Source organism: Delphinapterus leucas, chromosome 9 (genome assembly GCF_059928025.1).
Source record: "Delphinapterus leucas isolate spDelLeu-1000000601 "Yukka" chromosome 9, BTC_Dleu_Yukka2, whole genome shotgun sequence".
In the NCBI taxonomy this organism is placed as follows: Eukaryota; Metazoa; Chordata; class Mammalia; order Artiodactyla; family Monodontidae; genus Delphinapterus; species Delphinapterus leucas.
The window spans coordinates 33,859,024-33,875,298 of record NC_143137.1 but is presented as its reverse complement, the minus strand read 5'-3'; the positions used below and the strand labels follow the sequence as shown (position 1 = coordinate 33,875,298).

At 35.1% G+C, this 16,275-nt stretch overlaps 1 pseudogene; it reads left to right on the top strand.

Moving 5' to 3' along the window:
* The window catches only part of LOC111182426 (anaphase-promoting complex subunit 10 pseudogene), a 44,512-nt pseudogene extending 29,913 nt beyond the window's left edge, over positions 1 to 14,599 (top strand).
* The last annotated feature ends 1,676 nt before the right edge of the window (positions 14,600 to 16,275 follow it).

Here is a 16,275-nt window from a genome sequence, read left to right as displayed (position 1 = left end):
TTATAACAGCTCATAATTAAGTTCTGGAATAGACAGAAAGTTTTAACCAAGTGGGAAGTCCAGAAATAAATTCAAGTGTATACTGGAATTTAGTGAATGACAAAGTTGACAATTTAAATCAGTAGAGAATAGTGTATTAATTGAGAAATAGTATTTGGACAACTAGCTAGCCATTTAGGGATAAAAAAGGAACAATAAATGCTTCTGGGTTTATTTTACTCCAAAATAACCCCCCTAGATCAAAGATTTAACTGTAAAATTTGAAACCATAAGAGATCTAGAAGAGATCATTAGTTACTTAAAAAAATAATAATTTGTGGTGCTTTGAGTAGAGAAGGCCATCCTAAATATAGACAAAACCCTAAAACCATGAAGAAAGAAGATTGATAAATTTGGCCACATAAAAACAAAAACCTTTGTGTGGCTAAAGATAGGATAAGCCAAATCAAAGGGCAAACTAAAGGAAATATTTGCCATAGACAAAAATCTTAGTAAATTTGTAAGAATCCTTAAGAAATCAATAAAATAATCAATCCAATAAAAAAAAATGATCAAAGACAGCAGTAAATATCACACAAAAAATGGCAAAAATGGTTAAAAGAAAAAAAACAACAAGCACAGAACGATGCTCAAAGTCAGCCATAACGAAAGAAAAGCATCACGGTAATAATGTGATTTTTTGTTTGTTTGTTTGCACTTAAAGTTTGATAGTTCCCAGTGCTGTTAAGGGTGTGAGGGAATATGCATTCTATACTGTTGATGATATAAGTGCAATTTTTTAAGGCAACTTGCAAAATCTACTGATATTACCCAATAAACATTAAAATGTGCTTATATTCATTGGTAACCATGGAAATACAAATTAAAACAACAATGTGATACTGTTACATGCACCAAAGAATGACTAAAATTAATAAGACTTCAACAACACAAATCTCTACTAAGATATAAAACAGCAGGAACTCTCTTATACTGTTAGTGAAGAAATACATTGGTACAATCTGTTTGAAAAACTGGCATCATTTTGTCATTTTGAAGATATGCCTGATTTATGACCCTAATTCAACTCCTAATTATACACACAACCAAAAAACCTGCACACACTGCGTTTAAAACAGCATGATTTGTAATATTCCCAAACTAGAAACCCAAATGTTCATCTGCTGTAGAACGGATAAATTAGTCAAGTGGTATTCATAAAATAGATAACAACAACGACAATGACTCAATTACTGAAGTATACAACTACAATGAAGAACCTATCCAATATAATGTTAAGTGAAAGAAGCCAGATACAAAAGTGATTCCACGTATATAAAGACCAAACAAAATTTAACTTTAAAGTTAGAAGTCAGAAAAGTGGTTACCTTTGGAAAAGAGGAAGGAAAAAAGATGGAAGTAGCAATTGTCAAAGGTCCAAAGGATGTTGTTGGTTTGCTGCCAATTTTGTATTTGTTGACCTGCCTGGTGACTACTCAGATGCTCACTTGTGATCACTCTTTGAGCTATATATTTATGTTTTGTGCAAATCATCTGAATGGGTGTTATACTTTACAGTAAAAGGTTTAAAAAACAAGAAAGGGCAGGTTAAAGGGAAAGAATAAAGAGATGTTCATAATTTTTAAGGCTCAAAAAAACCTCTGTAGGTTGCCATAATGGCCCTTAATAATAATAGTAGCTTCTAAGCCAGCAGCTTTAGAAATGTAAATATAGATATAACTGGTTAGTAGACTAATCATCCATTGATTTTAACCTGTTGGTACAATTCTGCCATTAAATATGGAATTATGAAAGTCACAGAAAATAATACTTTTTTCATACACACAAGTATTCTGCCTTCTTATCCTCATGCTTTAATTAAAAGTATGGGAAAAACCCTGATAAATATAAATAGGCTAAACATTTTGATGGCTAACAAGTTTATGGCTTTTTACAACTTTGTAAATTGGTGGGATTATCTTCATTCTCTGGGAGTTGTTCTAGATCTGAAGAAAATTCCAGGCCTGAGAAGAATAAAGACATTCTGTGCACCCATTTAACCAATTCAATGTTTATTAAACTCCCAGTATATTCTGATTACCATAAGAAATAAGACATAGTTTTTGACCTCATGGACTCAGAGATGAATTTAATAAGAGATGAGCCCACATAAAGATCACTTTGCATACACTGCATGGCATGGTTACCTTCAGTCTTACCTTTCCTTAAAATGAAAAACAGAATTTCAATTTGGAAAAGAATAAGGTGGCTTTCCTCAAATGGGGGGAATTAGGCCATCATGGCTCCTGTTATGGAAAAGATGCAGTCTTGCTGGGAGAGAGTGGCCCCTGAGCCAGAAAGAACTTGTTTCAAATATAGTCACTGAGTTTGCAACACGGTGACTTTCCCGAGCCTCAGTAAGGACAGCTTAACGAATGAAAGTATCTCACAATCCTGTGTCCATTCATTGGAGTTATATAGACTGACTGGCCACCTATAGGTGCTTAATAATTTTAGTTACCTTCTCCTGTTTCAACTGTTTGCTATAGTCACTTGACTAGTGTCTTACTTCCCATATTGGTCTGTAAGCTTTTTGAAATTAGGGATCATATCTTATTCTTCTTTATACCCCTTATAGAGCTTGGCATAATGCCATGTGCAGAGCTGAAATTTCACATTTGCTGAAGGAATGAAATTTTTTCAACCACATACTGACTATGAGAAATGAAGATATGTGCCCTTAATTCTGCTGAAGCTAAAGGAGAACCTACTCAATGAACCCAAACCGAATGATGCTTTACTCACATTCACTCTAGAGAAAACTAAATGTGTATTTAACAACTGTCACTGGGAACATGAGGTTGTTATACAAAAAATAAATAAATAAAAAGGGACTATTGCTTTGTGTAAGGAGATGGTAGGAAGAAATAAGTTTCAACTCATTGAAGAAGCTTGTAATACAATGGTTAGCTATAAAGACTGACTTTTTGTTGTCCTTGTAGAATCAAGTTATTACTTGAGAGTCATATTGCTTTTTACAGATACACGTGATGCTGAATTTTAGAATTTTATATAAAATATAGCCTCTGGGGCTTCCCTGGTGGCGCAGTGGTTGAGAGTCCGATGCAGGGGACACGGGTTTGTGCCCCGGTCCGGGAGGGTCCCACATGCCGCGGGGCGGCTGGGCCCGTGGGCCATGGCCGCTAAGCCTGCGCGTCCGGAGCCTGTGCTCCGCAACGGGAGAGGCCACAACAGTGAGAGGCCCACGTACCGCAAAAAAAAAAAAAAAAATAGCCTCCCCCGAAACAGCTTAGCTACTTGATGCCAGGATGTAGAAGGAGTAGATAAATTAATGCCAAGGTCCTTTAAAGTCCTACGATGCTTTGACCTATTTGGTTTTCCCTTCTATCTCTCCTCTTAGGAAAGCTCTGAAAACTTTAAACATAAAATTAGACAACTAGCAAAAGAACTCTAAAGCTGTTCAACTATTCCTCTTATACTAGAATGGTACATCATAATGAAGCGTATCAATGTTCTAGGTGACAAAGGTCATATATATATGATAGGTAATAATCACACCATTGTGTGTTAATAGCACACCTATCCCATCCTACTGTATTTGAACTTTCCATGAAAACAATAGCCTGTGGTGAAACAGCTTGTCGTGGATACTAATGAAAAATTACCCGATGGGATTCCTCCTGCATTCATTCTGCCCCTGAGGTCTGGAAAGTCACTGAACACAAAAGTGAGATTTTCCTCTATCTCTTATATTCTGCCAAAAATTGTACACAAATTCAGAATATCTCAAGTGGCAAAAGTGGGTAATGTGCAGAATGGTTTTTAGAATACAACCACACATTGATTAATTACAGTGCTGAATGGAAAGAGGACAGGTTGACGGAGGGGGAAAGTCAGTTGTTTTTGACACCAAAGTTATTTCAAGCCTACAAGCAAATAGATGTTCACTTTTGTTTCTAATTTTGTATAGCACCTTGCCAGTGGTGAACTGGGCAGATTCCTACAGAATAAAAACAGGCAAAATGCCTCCCCTATGTAACCTTAATGTTCTCTAAAAATAATAGTGTATTCTCATCACTGGAGCTTTCTGTTTCCAAAGATTCTATACAGTAGGTTTGGAAAAGTAAATGAGGGAATGACTAAGAAATACAAAGACTTTTTGTAAGATAATAAAATAGGATTTGAATATTATCCCATTTTGATTTTTCAACTTTAGAGTCTCTCTCTATATGGGTCAATTTCTAGTGCCTTAATTAGCAAAATAAAAATAACAAAAAATGGCAATTTCCTACACTTTCTCTTAGGTTCTTTTTTTTTTTTTTCCGATTGCAGCCTGTAGCAATAATTATATTTTACAAATGCAAAATAACTCATTTAAAATGCAAGCTTCCCAGAAGTTGGCCAACTCTTACGTGCTCAAAGTGGCAGAAACAAGCAAATCATTTTCTCTGACATCTTCCCCTGTTAAAACTCCTTTTGGCACATGCACTGAATATGAATCAGCCACCATGTAAATACATTTCTGCGTCAATATTTTTTATTGTAAAATATTTTGCCCATTGGAGTAAAAGAAGAACAAGGGTTCACAAATCAGATTACTAGCTGATTAGCACATTTCTAATTTATACCTTGCACAGATAGCCTTTAAGCCACAGTTCACCTCTTATTTTGTGCGTGTGTGTGTACATATATATTATATATATATATATATATATATATGTATATATTAGCTGGAAACAATTCATCAAGTAAGTTATCCCCTTTCCTTTCAAATCCACTTGTATTACTAAAAGATTGAGTAAAGACCTCTAGGGACCACGGGCAATTTTTGACATGGGTCTCAACAGATTAAACTATGCGGGGACAATATAGAATACACTGGAGCAATAACATTATCACATCACAGGCTGATTGAGAGGCATTTCCTTGCATTTCTGTCCTTTTACCATAAGCCAATAGTAGCCACAGGCACTTGACTGGAGAGCCTGGAGGATTGACAGGCCTGGCAGTCATTACACGCTGGATTGAATACTAGATTACTCCAAAGTGGCTGAGGGTCAGGGATCAGTGTGTTCCCTTTTGGCACTAAATGACTTTAATATCCTTACTGTATTAGTCAATTACTTTAAAGCTGCTGCTCTCTGAGCTCTCTCTGCCCCCCTGCAGTTTACTGTGGACATCTGAATTGCTCCCATACTTAACCCGCACATCTGCTTTTAGCTGTCAAAAGAACAGTGCTATCAGTGGAGCTATTGACAATATGAAAAGAACTGAGATACTTGCTGGAGGTGTCAAGTGCCTCTTTCTTTTGGCTGCTTAGTTTAAAAAAATAAAAAAAACTTAATAACTCAGTTACAAAGGTGGTCTTCAAAGAAAAGGAACTCAGAGTCTTTTAATCTATTGGCATGTAAAGTGACCAATAGGAAAGAAAATGGTGGAGTTGATTTTCTTTTTTACTACTCACTTCCATAAATTATGCATCTTCTATGTAGGTTTTTATGAAGTTTTGTGAACAAACACTTTGAATGTAACTGTGAAAGAGTGTGCACCTGAGTGAGGACCTGTATCAAAGTCTTTATTTCATTTCACGATGGTTCCAGTGATAGTGGAGAATTATACTGCACTTCTCAATTTATTGGTGCAACACAGTGAAGAATTTTATATCATAGCCACTGAATTTTTAAAAGGTCTGGTGTGGCTTGGTGTTAAACCAACATGTCGAAATTAAATATGCACTAACCTGATTTTAAATTTAAAACTACTTGAAAGTCGTGCCTTCAGTGTTTCAGAAAAAAGTGATATGATTCCCACACAAGAGGACATCTGTTGAGCGGGCCCTGACTTTCATGTGTTTGCATGTGGGTATAGAGTCTGTTTGCTTGTGAGTGTCAGTGAGAGCATGTGTAAGTCACAGCACTACAATGATAGTAAGGACATCACAAATTTCTAAAAGATTCTTAAGAGCTATTTCACATAGAAGATTTTTTAAATGGACAGATACTTAAAGAAGGGTTAACACATTGCCATTAGCTTACTTATACCATAACCTGGGAAAACCACTGATTTCCTACTTTAAGGCCTCCTTTCAATGAGACTATCTGATTATTTGAATGAAAAGTACTCAGCTGTTTTGCTAAGTTTCCATTACTGATTTTGACTTTTGTGTATACTAAAATATATATAGATATAAGCAACTCTTCACAGCATAAAATTTAAGTAAAAGCCTAATTTTTCTAAAATAATGACTAAATAAACACAACAGAAAATTTTTCACTTGTTTCTAAAAATTTGAACCCATAAGCTGTGCTTTCAGGAACCATCCATCTCTCCTGCTTAGAAAAGATTCTTCTCAGTTATGAAAACATACCACAAAACACAATGTCAGCAGAAACATAATATAACCAACCCAAGTCAAAAATAGTAAAGAAATTACAAGTTTAGATTGTTATCAAGTCAGTAGAGAAGACAGCTTTTGTCATCAGAGTGGCACTTTTAAGGTGATTTAAAGGGGAAATGGCATGAAATTAAAAGATTTGAGAACCATTCTGTATTATTTGCTAAATATAAAGATTTTGACTCAATTGTTGAAAATGACATCAGCCTGATCCTAAAGATTTAAAATATACCTTTAATACAGGACAGTTTCCAAATCTTATCATTTCAAGCCACTTTCCTTTAATTAAAATGTTGGGTTTTTTTCATTAGTCTAGTTTTTATGAGTGTAGATCATATAATTAAATATGGAGTAAACTACATATACTTGGGACTTTAAAAGCTGATATGATTCATACCACAGGAAAGACAGACATACCAGAAGACAATATTATATATTTCCTTTCAGTGGACATCTATTAAAAATACAAATATTACTGCCTTGGGAAATTAATTTCAGGATTTTGCTCATTTAAAATGTAGTCAGCAAAGTACCTTTAAAAACTTAATACCTCTTGGCAATCATGCATCATTAGCACTTTCCATTCAGTTATATTTTGTTGTGTTTTGGGAATTGAGTATTCTAGGGAAGAAAGGTAGCCTGACAAGAAAGTGATTGAGTCAGCCCCCTTTATAGCTGGGATGACAGAAGGTGAAGAACTGTAGCTGCAGCTGACAACTTCTTTAAAATGAGTCACTTATAAATATTTACAATTCATAATTCAACAATAAGTCTATGGGTAGCACATAAACAGAAGTATCTGATGGTTTGTTTGGAATCCTGATCATTACTATTTTGATAGGAGTGTGTTTCTATTAGGAAGTGGTTTTTTTTTTTAACCAGTTCATATGGAAAAGTCTAGTCTTTCCTCTATGTCTCATCATTATTTCTAATAGATAACTTCCCCTTGCAGTTTACTTACCACATTTTATTTCTGTAAGAAACATACTTTGCATTTAAAAAAGGTTAACTTCCTCTTCCATTCTGTCATGATGTTTAGGTGGATACATTTAAATTATATTTCCTCTAGAATATATATTATAAACTAAATGGAGTAATTTTTTACAACACCATACACTAGTTATCTTTTAAACACAAGAATGACTATCATTGCAAAGTCTGCAAAGTAAAATACTGAGTTATCTTATGAAATACAAAAATCTACAACAATCTGTTAGTATAGCATCTAATTTTCATTTTCACAGATTTCATTAATGTTTCCCTAATTTAACAAGGAGGATTTAAGTGACCAATAGGGTTGTCGGGTGTATACTTCTTTCTTTCTGACCTAGTGAGTAATGAGGCAGACAATCCCCCGACCCATTATGCCTTCAAGTGTAGAGTGGGAGTGCAGTTAACTTTCAAAAGATAGAAAAAGGTACATATTGTTTATGACAGTGAAAAAGAAAAGATGTAGAATTATAATCTATGTGTTTTAACATCTTTCTCAGTAATTACATAGGAAATTAAGGGCCACGGTCTTTGAGTTTCCCCTCAGTTGCAGTACAAAATGTGAATATTTCATATTCACATGTGCAGTAAATCATTCAGTATTTTCTGATTTTAGAAAGAACGTTAACAATTTCTGAAACAGAATATAGTCACTAGAGAGTAACTGGTTTTAAGCAGTGACAAGTTTACTTTATAAGTAGCATAAATAAGGGTGAGAGAGGTTTTTGATAATGTGATCTTTTCTTTAACCATGTCTGAATGCTTCCTGATTTTCTTATGAAAATGTGCACACGTGTGTATATGTGTGCATGTTTAGTAATTCTGGTATAAAGAACTGACAGTTGTTTAGGGAAGTATCATTAGAATCATTTAAAATGTCTATTTCCCTTTGAATTGCTTCATACATCAACAATTAAAAGAAAACTCTACAGAATCTGCTTGTCATAGTTCATACTTCAGTATGTAAACAACTCACTGACTGTCTTTGCATGAGAGTAGGGCTCATAATTTTCAGTCTGAAAATGACATATACAAATAAAGGAACTAAAGCATGGAAAGTAACATGTTTTGGTCTTGTGACTAATGGTAACCTCGCGCTATTGAATTACTGAACTGTGTCTGAGAACTAATGAGAAAATTTTCCCAGGGGAATCTTTATCCAGTGCACTTGGAGAGCACCTCAGGGACCTATTCTGAGTCTGTCACCTTCCCCGTGTCTCATTGACACTCCACTTCTTTACCACCATTACACTGTGCAACCATTTCACTTCACACCTCACGATTAGAATATTAAAAGGAGAGAATACTACACGACTTGTTCCAGATAGCAGAGTTGTTTTTGACACTTAGAATAGAAATTGTCACAAGAATATCAGAAAGACATGAGAGTCTCCAACTGAGTAGAACATTCTAAAGCTTAAAGCTATTTTATTTCGTAGCTAATGAAAACTTTCAAGAAACCTCTTAATGGCACATAATCCATTTACTCAGAGTTATTTAAGGGCTGCATAATTTTAACCAAAAAGGATAACTGAACTTTCAAAGTTACAAAAAATGATTCTGCCATAGAAATATAGCTTGGGTCGTTATTATACTGATCTTTTGTTGGTTATTGCTGTTTGATCGTATATATACTTGGATAGAAGGTATGGCCCTAGATAGAGGGTGGCATTCTTATACTGGTCAGTGGTTAAGATTAGCACTGTTACCACAGAGGTCTTACTGTAGTGAATAAGGACAATGTTATTACTTCTAGAATAGTGACATACCTAACAGGATACTCCTAGTTTCTGACACAAAGGAACAAAGAAGATGGAAAGATAAGACTGTTTAAGAAGGTATTCCACTATTACAATGCTTTATATATGTATATATATTTTTTACATATATAAACATTTATAAGTATCTGTTTTATCAAGAAATTATTAATTAAGGAATTCTCTTATGAAAACTGGGAACTATTTTTTATCAGAAGCAAAATCCCTGCCACTAAAAAGACAAAACTGGTGTTGATCTCTTATTTTATCCTTTCTAAAACTGTGAATACTGCCTCTGTGGTTAGGCTTTACTACATGCCTATAGCAGAATAAACATTGTTATTTCCATTGCTGATGTCAGGCTATTAAATTAAGAGCATTACACATTCATGTAAAAGACCGTCCCATGCACATTTAGGGTTGGAATTTATTAATTCTCCAATGACCTTAGCAGTTATCTGTATATTTTGCAAAATATACTTTGCACAATAAACTCCCCTTACTAATAATATTATTGCTACATTTGCATTTGCCTCAAGTTAGACAACCTCCACTCTTCTTAACAAATGGTTAAATTCATATGCTCCATGGCCAAATGTAGACAAATATTACTGAAGATAAAATTCTACAGAATAATAAACTTCCACAGCCATTCTCCTTCCATAACAAAGTATCATTTTTATTATATAGCTTTAGATGTTTCATTACTGGAGCTTGTTTGAGCTAGAAAAAAAACATAGTCCTGGTTTGGTCATTTAGGTTTTCACTATGAATATGCATGCTGGGATTTGGTACTTTAAAAATTTTCATTCCTGTATTGACCTGGTATATTGGTATTTCCCTTTCAGAACCTTATTGCAGACCACAGGGGATTAAAGCAAATTTTAAATTTTAAAGCAAATTTCCTTCCAGATACATCCAGAAAGATTTATCACTCTGACAAAAGTAGGATTGAAAAATTTCAAGTTCAGGGGACAGTGGAAAGTTTAAAGGCTTGAAATCCATTTGTAATGGTGGGATTTGGGATGAAATTATCTATGAACTATCCATCTTGAGGTAAGTTTATCAGTCCAGTATACTAAGTCCAGGGAAAAGAAAGAGATAAATTAGACGTGAGTCCTGGTGTCACTCATGCTTTCAGTGTTCATTAAGCATCTATGTTTTTACTTCTTCAGATCCATTTTATATCATATGCTAGGATGAGAGCTCATCTTATCCTTCTGTCTCACGGACCTTTCTACCCATTGTAAAAAGACATAAAAACTAAATTTTGTCTCTTTCCCTCGGATATGAATTCTAAAAAGTTATTCTTTTGATATGTAATGTAGGTCTGTTACTGTGTCTGTTAATTTAATGTGATACAAGTCAAGAAAACCAGAAAGCTCTAATTTCTGTTATAATATTTGTATTTAAGTACTCAAGTATTAAAATGGTATTTTCCCAGCGAGTTGAGTTTAGAATGCTTTTCCACACAGGTATCTTGAGCTTAAGTAGATGAAACCTTGTGACTCTTGAGTGGTAATGATTCAAAATATAATTCACATGAGGCAGTTAAACACACACTCATAATAAGCCTACATGAGCCATCCCGTTACAAGGGTTTTCTTCATTTTCTAGGCCAGAGTCACAGAATAACTTCAAACTTTGTTCCAGAGATGAAATCAAAAGTCCACCTCACATACATGAAAAGAGCATCTCTATGGATTTAAACCAAGACCCGATTATTCGGGAGCAGTTTATTTGGCTTGTGGCTAAGTCAAAGTTTGCTACTTCTGGGCATGTTTGACTATAGGGAACTCACCCTCATCCCTTAGCCTGTTCTGAAGGATGTGAAAAACACACAACTTCATTTTTACTCATGTGGTTTTGAATGGGCACTTTAGAAGTGTGAAAAAAAAAAAATAAGAAAGCTTTGCATGTGCAGGGATTTGGGGATTTATTCTCTTTCTTCTCTTTTCCATTTCTTTTTCCCCTTGATAGGATTTCTGGTCTTTAAGCATCTGTAAGGTCTCTGTTTCATTCTTTCAAACCAATCCCTGATATATGGGTGGGGAGATGGGGGATATGGGAAACAGGAAATGTATTTCTATCCATAGGACAGCTTAGAACCTAGGGGACCACAGGTCACCACCCTGGGCAGAACACTTCAGCAGAAAGTGTTTCAACACAGCTTGGGCCGACATACAATGGCAGCATTCAATGGATGCGTGCTTTTTGATGGCAGTCATCCATCGAGGTACACAACTCCATCCTGGCACATTGCTCTTTCATGCATACGCTCTTAAAGCCTACTGTTTTTCTTTTTAACTTGTTGTACCTGAATCTCCCCCAGTCCATTTACTACTTAAGTTTTTAATTTTGGTATTAAACTAGTCACACAAATGAGACTTTCTGACAACCAACAAAAGAAGAGATGCGCTCATCTCACCCAAGACCCAGATCATGTCAGAAAAACTGCTCTCTTCAAAGGCAACAGAGTGATAGAAAGCCATTGCTATGGAGCTCAGTAGAATCAATTCAGCATAACTGCAAAATGGTTTCTACAAAGGATAAAAATATGGGCCAGTAGAAAAGGTGTGAGAAAACTTTAAAAACTCTTTTGACCCAGGACTGAATTCATGCAAAATGAGCCAAATTGAACTTAATTTATCAATCAGTTCAATTCACAGTAAGATAATATCATAAAAAGGGAGGGTCAGGCTTTTCATTGCTAAGTTTCTACTTTAGTATGTTTGGTATTTTATTTTCAGTGTCAAAGAACCTAGCTGACAGTTTGAATCAATTTATTTCAGCAAATATTATAAATTGATACCTGTTTTATATTTCTGTTGTTTTGATAATCCATGGCTGAACTGATTTCCCCACATAATACTCATAACTTTAAAGTGTCATTTGAGAACAGAGGGATTTTATTTTCTCATGATCTTATGCAGTTGAAGAAAAAATTCTTTGAGGTATTTTGGGAGAGATTTCCTTTGGGCTATGTCTATACAGTGTCTAAATAAATAGTGAAAAGTTGAAAAGTTCAGTCAATTCCCTTTGTTATTGGCTCTCTAGACACCAAATAAGAGTGTAGCTCAAAATGATATCTAACTTGTTCAATTAAAGTAACCTGTCATTTCAGTCCAATTAGTCAAAACCTTTGTGCACATTGTGGAAGTCTTTGCTACTCAGAGACTGTAGCAAATTTCCACATAGTTAGAGCCTATGTATGAAATTTAAGCACTACGGCATAGGCCTCAGTGTAGTGTTTTTCCCTGTCTGATTTTTCTAGGAGTTTTCTCCATAAACTCCTAATACAAAATACAAAAAATGCAGAGTAACTGGATATTTTTCTCCACTAGTTTTCCATGGAAGTCTGAATTTTGGACTCCTTTTTCTATTCAGATCACCAAATATTTCAAAGCTAGTTGCAGAGAAAAGTAGATAAATGAGAGCGAATCTGCTTACAAGGAGCTTTGCATCTGCCTCCAACAGACAACAAATACCTTGATGAAGGAAATTAAGCCAAACAGAGGTGCAAGCAATATTCTGAGAAAAGTACAAGGAGAATGAGGAAAAGAGTGTATGGAAGAATGAGCAGTAGAGCCCAGATTTAAGGGATGAGACTTGAAATTTAGGGGAAGGGCATTTAGACTAAAGAAACAAGAGCAAAATATTAACTTAGATGAGCAAGTGAGTGAGTGTGCTTGTGTCCTAGTGTAGACTGTGTGGAGAGATACTGCGAATATTTCAGAGCCTCAAGGGAGACAATGCATAAAATGATTATATCTGAAATTATTTACCATAGGCTCTGAAGCAAGATATTTTGTAATCTTTTATTGTCAACAAGAATTCCAAGTTTAGAGCTAGCAGTGTGTGGCTAGTCGATTTAATTTCACTCTCAGGTATAGTGAAGTATTTGTCTGCTGTACATCACTCACTGGGAAGTCAAACTGATTCAAATGATGGTGAAAAAATTGTAAGTGCCATAGCTACAAAAAAATACCTGTGCTAAAACTTGGTTGTTTTATATCTAAATAAAAGGGAGAAAAATTTATATTCCACCAAATATAGGTATAGATGCATTACCCATTATTCTTCTTGACAGTAAGGATCAGAAAATGGATTTTCTACAGCTAAGGACTTTAGAGAGGAATCATTAAAGGTTCTTATTACTAGTCCCAAAGTGTTTTCCAGCTCTCTGTGGCTCTGCTGGTGTTCTGGGACCATTTTGCTGGACACACTGAAAGCACGCTTCAGCAGTGCAAAGGCACAGTGCTTCCTGAATTCAGCCCATCTTCTGGGATTCAACAAGGAGAACCAAGGCAACTAATTTCAATCTTGGAACATCAGCTAAATTGTGAAGTCTTTGTTTATATGATTCTGGGCATGTAGTCATAGATGGAGATGAAATTGAATCCTTCTCAAAAAGTCCATCAAAGCATTGCTTTCATCTATGTGTGTTGCTTTGTTGAGAAGTTTCCAACCACAAGGATAATACTATAAGCATTCTTTGCCAAAATTTTTGGGGAAGTAGCATCCAGGTCATGGGATTCAATGCTAAATTAATACTGAAGTTCCTCAAATTTATCGTAATTGTTTTTAGGTTTCAAGTTGGCATTCTCTGGAATCCTCAATGAATCAGAGGTCTCTACTGATGGGGTTCCAAAATACACTGTAGAAACATCTCGTCCTCCCGAGAGAGTATACAAACTGTCCATGTGATCTGGTGATCCAGTTTTATGATAAGACTGGAAGACAGTGCTACAGCAGGATAGAGAGTTGAATACACCCTCCAGAGAATACCAGAAGTTTATATGTGCTCTCTCATCTTGCAAACCAGGATTTGGAGTGGATCAATTACAAGATGATAATCTAGAAACTTACTGGCAGTCAGATGGCTCCCAGACTCATTTAGTGAACATCCAATTCAGAAGAAAAACAACAGTGAAGACATTATGTATTTATGCAGACTACAAATCTGATGAAAGCTATACTCCAAGCAAGATCTCAGTCAGAGTAGGAAATAATTTTCACAATCTTCAAGAAATTCGGCAACTTGAATTGGTGCAACCAAGTGGCTGGATTCACCTTCCCTTAACTGATAATCATAAGAAGCCAACTCGTACATTCATGATACAGATTGCTGTTCTAGCCAATCATCAGAATGGAAGAGATACACACATGAGACAAATTAAAATATACACACCCGTGGAAGAGAGCTCCATTAGTAAATTTCCTACATGTACAACTATTGATTTCATGATGTATCGCTCAATAAGGTGACCTTGAAATAGAACAAGTCATTAAACATATCTTTATCTTGTCAGTAAATATTAAATCTGGTATCTTTATTGAAAAATGCATCAATTATTTTGCAATTTTTTAATGCATTGAAAAGTATTTTATTGTAACTTTAATAAATAACTTTTGGGTCAAAAAAAAGTTTATACGTGCTGGCTCTCACTTTTCCTTTTTTGTTTTTTTTTAATTTTATGTTTTGTATATGTAATTTTTTTGGTAATGACTTAATTGAGAGCTTGGGTATGCACATATAACAAACTTAAATTTGATTTTTAGAAATCACTTTTCTTAAAAGATATTTAACCATCTGCCCTAAGGAATTTCCCACTTGCCTCTTTCCACAGGCTCCAATCTCCAACCATGGCACTTCCCTCCTCATTTTCTTCTTTGTTTTCTTCACAATTTTTCCTGTCTTCTCTCATATCATATATATTCCCTTCAACACTGTCATATTCTTAAATAGAGAAGTCAAAAGAACTTTGTGTTTTGCTGTCCCAATCTAAATAATACTTAAGGTCTTCTTATTCCTTTTTTTTTCCTTTTTTCAGCTTTACTGAGGTGCAACTGACAAAAAATTATATATATGTAAGGTGTACAATGTGACGTACACACACACACATTATTTCACATAGTTACCTTTTCTTTCCTTTCATTCCCCCACTCTCCTCCCCTCTGACAACCACTTATTTGTTCTCTGTATCTATGGGTCTGTTTCTGTATTGTTATGCTTGTTCATTTGTTTTTTTTTTTTTTTTTTTTTTAGATTCCACATACAAGTGATATCATACAGTATTTGCCTTTCTCTCTCTGACTTATTTCACTGAGCATAATGCCCTTTAGGTCCATCTGTGTTGTCACAAATTCTCATTCTCTTCAAATAGGTCCTTCAAACTCCTTTCCTATTAAGACAGACGTCAAATATGTTTTGGTGATTTAGCTCAAAAAGAACTCTAAAAGTAGGTACCATTTTGGAAATTTTTAAGTTTTCATTTGAAGCTTCTCATAATTTTAATAAGCTTAAGTAGTTGTAAATTATGCAATTTCTAGCATGTTCTAAACATCACACTGTAAATAAAGCTTAAAACAATTTAAACTTAGAATAATTTATATTAAAAGTAAATTAAGAGAAGCATGTTGGGAATGGTGGAAAAGGACTTCTGAAAAATCTGCTCTGCCACAGAAGAAATGAGACCACTGGCAAAAATTATCAATCCTTTTTCAGAATCTTGGAAATTTAACCAAAGACTTGCAATAATCCAAGGAGAACTTATCAAGAAAAATGACTGAATCTCAGTATGAACAGTAAGCTTTGTGTCATTTAAATTTCCTCTATTCCTATCCCTCTCTTCCCTGGTCCACAGCATGCTTGAAAACCAACAGCCTCACAACTATGATGGCTATAAAAATTAGCAACCTAGTAGCCACTGGAAGAGACAGATGGGTTTGGAGATCCCCAAAAGCCCCATTCCCAGAGAAATATTGCCATTTGGAAGCTCCCTGAAAAACTCCATTCTTAGGGTTTGCCTTCATTTGATCAAACTCAAAGCTTGCCCTGTGTGAACAGCCATACTCCTAGAGCATTTGTTGAAAATAATCAGTGGCAATTATTCAACATCAAAGCAGCCTGAGGTGGAGTACTAGTCAGTGCTAAATAAGAGGCTGACTAAAAATCTTAAAAGGAATATCTGGGGAATGATATTTCCATAAGTAGTGCTGTAAAGCTCTGATATATTCTTGAGAATCTAGAATGCCAAGCACACATGCAGAACTGTGCACATTTCAAGGAAAAGCTGAAAACACCCTAATCGCCCACTTCTACCAGAACTTGAGGCTCTCCCCAGGCAGGAA